The sequence below is a fragment of the Ursus maritimus genome, unplaced genomic scaffold (genome assembly GCF_017311325.1).
Source record: "Ursus maritimus isolate PB19 unplaced genomic scaffold, ASM1731132v1 scaffold_35, whole genome shotgun sequence".
Taxonomy (NCBI): domain Eukaryota; kingdom Metazoa; phylum Chordata; class Mammalia; order Carnivora; family Ursidae; genus Ursus; species Ursus maritimus.
Genome location: NW_024426119.1, coordinates 17,399,479 through 17,405,478, shown reverse-complemented (window position 1 = coordinate 17,405,478; position 6,000 = coordinate 17,399,479). Strand labels below are relative to the sequence as shown.

At 42.4% G+C, this 6,000-nt stretch overlaps 1 long non-coding RNA gene across 1 annotated transcript in view; it reads right to left on the bottom strand.

Moving 5' to 3' along the window:
- Positions 1-1,414: 1,414 nt before the first annotated feature.
- LOC103676781 overlaps positions 1,415-6,000 on the bottom strand; it is a 70,957-nt gene continuing 66,371 nt past the window's right edge. Inside the window, exon 3 of the long non-coding RNA XR_572212.2 lies at positions 1,415-1,576. This is a non-coding gene — a long non-coding RNA (uncharacterized LOC103676781). The remainder of the gene's footprint in view (positions 1,577-6,000) is intronic.

The window sequence follows — 6,000 nt, the reverse complement described above, 5'->3', positions numbered from 1 at the left end:
TCTTATTGAACAGTATTAAATTAGTCTTATTTACCAAAGATTTTTCCAAACCACATAAACTTAAAAAGCATTTGGGTTAGTTTCTGTATTTCTGAGAGATTTAGGAATATTTAATTTATATAGCACTTATTCATCTCTAAGCCAATTTATGAAACTCTTTCACAAGATTTTATACATTTTTTGGTAATACCATCTAGAAGTAAAAAATATCACATATACACAAACATAACTTTGTAAACATACAGACAGATACAAATAGAGACCTTGTCACTTTCATCCTAAAATTGTAGCCATGAGGGGTGCCTAGGTAGCTTAGTCGGTTAAGCATCTACCTTCAGCTCAGGTCATGATCCTGGAGTCCCAGGATCAAATCCCACATAAGGCTCCTTGCTCAGGAGGGAGCCTGCTTCTCCCTCTGCCTGCCGCTACCCCTGCTTGTGCTCTGTCTCTGTCTCTCTCTCTGAGAAATAAATAAATAAAATCTTCAAAAAAATAAAATAAAATTGTAGCCATGAGTCAGGTAAACATAGCAATGAAAAACTCGGTGGTTTATATAAAATAATTGGCTCTTGTTTTTGCTCCACTTTTTATTTTTATCCCAAACTGTGTCTCTGACAGATGGAACAAGTTAAGGTTACCTGCTCAATTGACAGTTAATGCTTTTTATCAATATTTGTGGAGGAAACTTTTAAGATTTTGTTTTGCCCTGCATGTAGTTTCTTTGGGTGGTCCCTGGGTCTCTTGAGAGGCTCCAGTGGAGAATGGGAGACCTAAAGTTCAGAGTTCAAGTGACTATAAGAAATTGAGGGGCTGGAATAGGAAAGAGAAAGTCTTGCACAAGTAGACAGAGAGATGGAGGAGGTAGGGGCTTGACGGCAATCTTATCAATGGATTCAAAGGAATGGAGGATTGAAGGTGGTAAAAGGAAGAAGGAGGAATGGAAACAATGCTGAGAGAGAAATCTTAGAGGGACAAGTTTGGGGAAGTCATTGAAGTTCCAAAATAGCCTTAGTAAAATTATTCCAATAAGAAAGGAAGTAGAGGGCGAGTGCCATGGTGGTGGGACATATAGTCAACAGGGGTATGAGAAGGGGGTTTCAGTCTACTGAGAAGCTCCCTTGTTCTTCACTCATGATACCTTGCTAACAAAGAAGGCTCAGACTCTAACCCAGCCTCCACTTGCCTGGGACTCTAACAGAGCTTCTAGAGTAAAGGCGTCCAAAAGAGTCTGGCATTTGCCACTTCAAGAGTCGGGGAGTAAATTCCCACTCAGAAAGATCCAATACGACATCCATCCAGAAAGATGCTTCTTAAACAGCCACTTTTCAACCAAAGAATCCTGGGACGCTAACTGGCCTCAGAGAGTATACTCAGAATCTTAAGAATAAAAATCTGCCCTTACCATGCTTCAACAGTCTGTCATCCTGAGCACTAGCTCAAGAGTTGGACTCACCAATGGATCTCCAATCAGTCAGGAGTGAAACAAAGTCTTCAGAAGCATACCCTTTGGGTCCTGGAGGAGAGTTTCCAGGGGTCCAATGATGAATTTAATTCTGTCCAAGTCATGGCACCATAACTGTTAAAGAAAAGAATTATTCAGGCACTTATTAAAATGGTAAGCAAAAGGGGTGGGTGGCTCAGTCAGTTGAGCATCTGACTCTTGATCTTGGCTCAGGTCTTGATCTCGGGTCGTGAGTTCAAGCCCCACATTGGGCTCCCCCTGGGCATGGAACCTACTTAAAGAATAAAAATTAATAAATAAAATGGCAATGAAGACATTATTCAGGACAACTGCAATAAGCACTGTAGTAGGGGAGAGATTACAGCAAAGACAGCAGGGGATTTATGGCCAATATGCAGAGTGAAGGGGTCAGCAGATGGAAAATTACTAAGAGGAGATTCAAGGGTAAGGGGATCCTTACTAAACCAACTTAATAGGATTCTTGTTAAAACTGGGATAGACAGGCCAAAGACAGGATAAGGGCCAAGGTGGAGACCCATAGAGAAGAGGGCTCAGAGAAGCCGACTGGACTACAGCCAGAGTATGCCATGTCCACTACTAATACACATAAGTTTACAAAGGTAAGAATGGAAAGGAAGGAAGGGAAGAAGGAAGAAAACGTTTATAAAATTGCCTTCTTAACTTAGACTATTTTGAGTGCTACCACATATTTGTTTGTGGGTGAGAAATTTGATCTTTCGCAATAGCCAAAAGATATTTAGGGCCAAGCCTTTAAAAATAAGGAGGGGATCAAATTGAGTAACAGAGTTACAGCCATAAAGCAATGAGCTGGCGCTTCTTGTGTGTGGTTTACAAATCGGATGACCAAACTTGACCCCTTTTGCCTGCCGCTCTCCCAGTTTGAGGACTGAAATCTCCCTCAGTTCCAGGTAACCCAGGAAAGTTGATCCAAGGCTACCCAGTTTTAAAACTCAAAGTCCCACATCCTGGGAAACCCTTCAGCTCCAGGCAAACTGAGACGGTTCATCACCCTGTGTGTAAAGAGAGCTCTGAAGGTACTTCAACGAGAAGTTCTGGAAGCATTTTGAGTCATGGCACATGACAAACTAGATGTTTGGCTTTCAATATAAGGAGTGGGTTTGTTTTTTTTTTAAGATTTTATTTACTTATTTGAGAGAGTGCGTGCATGAGAGAGCGGGAGCAGAGGGGAGGAGGAGAGGGAGAGGGAGAAGCAGGCTCCCTGCTGAGTAGGGAGCCCCACGCAGGGCTCAATCCCAGGACTCTGCTTAACTGACTGAGACACCCAGGTGCCCCAGGACTGTTTAAAAAAAAAAAAAAAGCCTCATTTGTTTAGTCACATATTATGCAGAAAAATAAATATTCACCCTGACTTCTATTTAGTTAAAAGTATGTTTACTTACTTTAATGCAAATAAAAGCCCAAACACCTCTTCACAAATGTTTGGCTGAACAAAGCTTGTTTACCAAATTAAAATACCTGTGTACAATTATGCATGTTTTCTTTTTAAATTAATATATCTCTTTATGTTTTGCTGCAAAATTCCTACTAGAAAAAAAGACATTCAAATTTGCTATTCATTCATCCATAAGCTACAGTAACTGTAGTTGCTAGGTGTGGGAACCAAAGTGCGGGTACACGTGTGTGGTCTTCCATGGGGAAGCGACCCTCTTCACCCTCAGGTCTCCAAACTCTAATATATCTGTACCTTCGCTCATTTTCCCAACGGAGGGTGTATTGTTCCTTTAGAAGGCTTTTTTTTTTTTTGGTGGGGGCATGCTAGAGATGGATAAAGAGGATGAGATGGTAGCAAAATCTTGCAGAAAGCTCTGTGGTTGCTGTTCTGCTCTGATTAGTCACAAACACCTTAGGATGACATTACTTTATCTTTTCAAAATCTATCTGATAGGCTTTTTATATGTTTTCCTGTTTATGTGAGGACCTTTCTCCCTAACAAGTGGGGGCCAGGAAAGCTGGGAGGGGATGTGGTAGCTGGGACCCTGGGACTTGTCTGAGGCTCCCTGGCGCTGAAGAGAAAGAGACTGGAGAGGAAGCAACCTAGAGAGAGGCTGAATTGAAAACCACTTAATGCCAAAGTATCTAAATATGAGGACAAACTGGGAAAACCACTGAGAATGAGGAGGTTAGAAATACAGTGTACAGCAGAAATGAAAATAAATTAAGGCAGCTGCCTGATGGCAATGGATGTTTTAACCAGAACTTGCACTCTGCACTCTACTAGACTCCATCCAGTGTGGGTGGCTAAAAAGACCTGCCTGTTCAGGGTTCTGAGTGTGGGGGATGGAATTTCCTGTGTTTGGTTCTCTAACTTGCTTCCCTTCTCATGGTCAAAGTACCAGAGCTGGCTGTGGTACTGCTGGGAATCCAGAACCCTTCGTTAAGATTCTTGGGTCTCCCCACTTGGTTGTCAGGTAAATTGATGGAGTTCTGGGTTGAGGGCAGGGTGTGAGTGAGCTAGGCTAGTGGAGCTGGTGGAAAAAGACTTCATCTCTCCTTTTACTATGAAAGAAGCAAGCAGAGACAGCTATGACAATTTCACATCATCACAGTTATTAATTTTTGCCTCTTTCCTTCATGGAGGAAGAACTGTCCTGGAGTGTAGGTCCTCATAGACTTCACCTCACTTAAGCCCTGGACCCTCTCCAACCTATTCAAAGGCTTTGTTCTTCCCATCATCTACTCTCTTTAGGATTTCCACCTTTCCTCTGTCTATTAGAAACATTCCTGTCTGCATATAGAAATGTTAGAATCTCTCCCACCTTAAAATAACTCTGTCCTCCTGTGACTCTATGCCCTTCTCCACCTACCCCCTCCTGCTGCTCAGATCCACCTATATCATCATTCCTAAAATCAGTGGTCAATGCCGAATGTCTCCACCTGCTCACCTCAGAGTTTCGTTTCCGTCTTCTCCAATCATTTTCTCCATTTTCTTCTCTACAACTCTACTGAAGCCCTTCTTCTCAGGATCACTGACAAGCTCCACCTCTCTAAATCCACTGAACCATTCCCAGTCCTTCTCTTACTGGCTCTCACAGCACTGTTTGACTCAGTAGATCACTTGGCTTCTGAGTCAACATCTGTCTCAGCCTTCCTCCTACATTCCCGCTTGGCTGCTTCTTAGTCTGCTGGTTCCCTCCGCTTATTCCCGATTTTTAAATTTGTCTAAACCTCTTCTGTTCTTTAAATACATTCACTCGCTTTGGAGGAGATTCATCCAGTCCCATGGCTTTCATTTCCTTCTCCCTGTCAATAATTCCCAGATCTCTATATTCTCCAGTACTGACATCTCCCCTGAGCTCCAGACTTAACAAACATATCATGCTGCCTACTTGACATTTCCATTAGATGTCTAATTAGAATTTCAAGTTGAACATTTTTTTAAATAGAACCGGATTTTATCTCCCAAACCTGTTTCTCCCAGTTTCCTCCACTGCAGCTACTGGCTACCATTCATCCATGCTATGGTCTGAATGTGTCCTCCCCAAAACTCATATGTCAAATCCTAACCCCCAAAACTGACGGTATTAGTGGGTGTGGCCTTTAGGAGGTGCTTAAGAACAATCATGAATGGGATTAGTGCCTTTATAAAAGAGCTCCAGAGATATCCCCAATGCCTTCCACCATGTGAGGACACAGCGAGAACATGCTGGCTTTGAACCAGTCAGAGGGCCCTCACCAGAAGGTGACAATGCCGGGGCCATGATCCAGACTCCCAGGCTTCTGAACTGTAAGCAATAAATTCTTGTTGTGTAAAGATACCAGTTCCATGTTATTTTGTTATAGAACCCTGAATGGACTAAGAAAATCCAGTTATCTCAGAATGTAAACTTAAAGCCCATTCCTAACCACTTTATTCCTCTTACACCTAGATATCACACAAATCCAATTGTGTGGGCCCCTATATGTGCCTGATGGCTAGGACTGGATGTCCTCAGAGTTCCCAGCCAGATGATTTCCAGGATTAGTGTTGTAAGTCTTCACTCATGGTTCTATACTTTCCAGGATGGGTATGAAATGGTAAACCCAAAGTGTGTGAAAAAGATGACACTGATGCGAACCGAGTCTTTCCACTTATCTTAGCCACTCTATTCTCTATGACAAGTGATCTTTGTTCTCAAGAAGGATGAGCAATTGAATTTTTCCAAAAGCCAATTTCCCAGGGAAGGAACCCCAAAGGGTGGAGGCATGAGGGTTGGGTCCTCTTGGGGTCTAATGTTTCCAGTCTGAATGGTTGGAGACATTCGTATGGGTTGGGCTGGGTCAGGTAGGCTAGTGGAAGGTTGGAGGAATTAAGCAAGTCTAATTGGAAAGCTGCATCTGCATCTGAGAATGAAAAAAAGCCTCCTTCCCTTTTGAAAGTGTCAGTTATTCTAACAGCCAAGGAAAAGAAATGTGTAATGAATTTTGTAATAAATTCCAGGAATTGCTAAATATATGTAATGAACCATGTGGGCTCTTACTGTGGGTCCATGAACACTTGAAGTGCAATGCAGATGTCT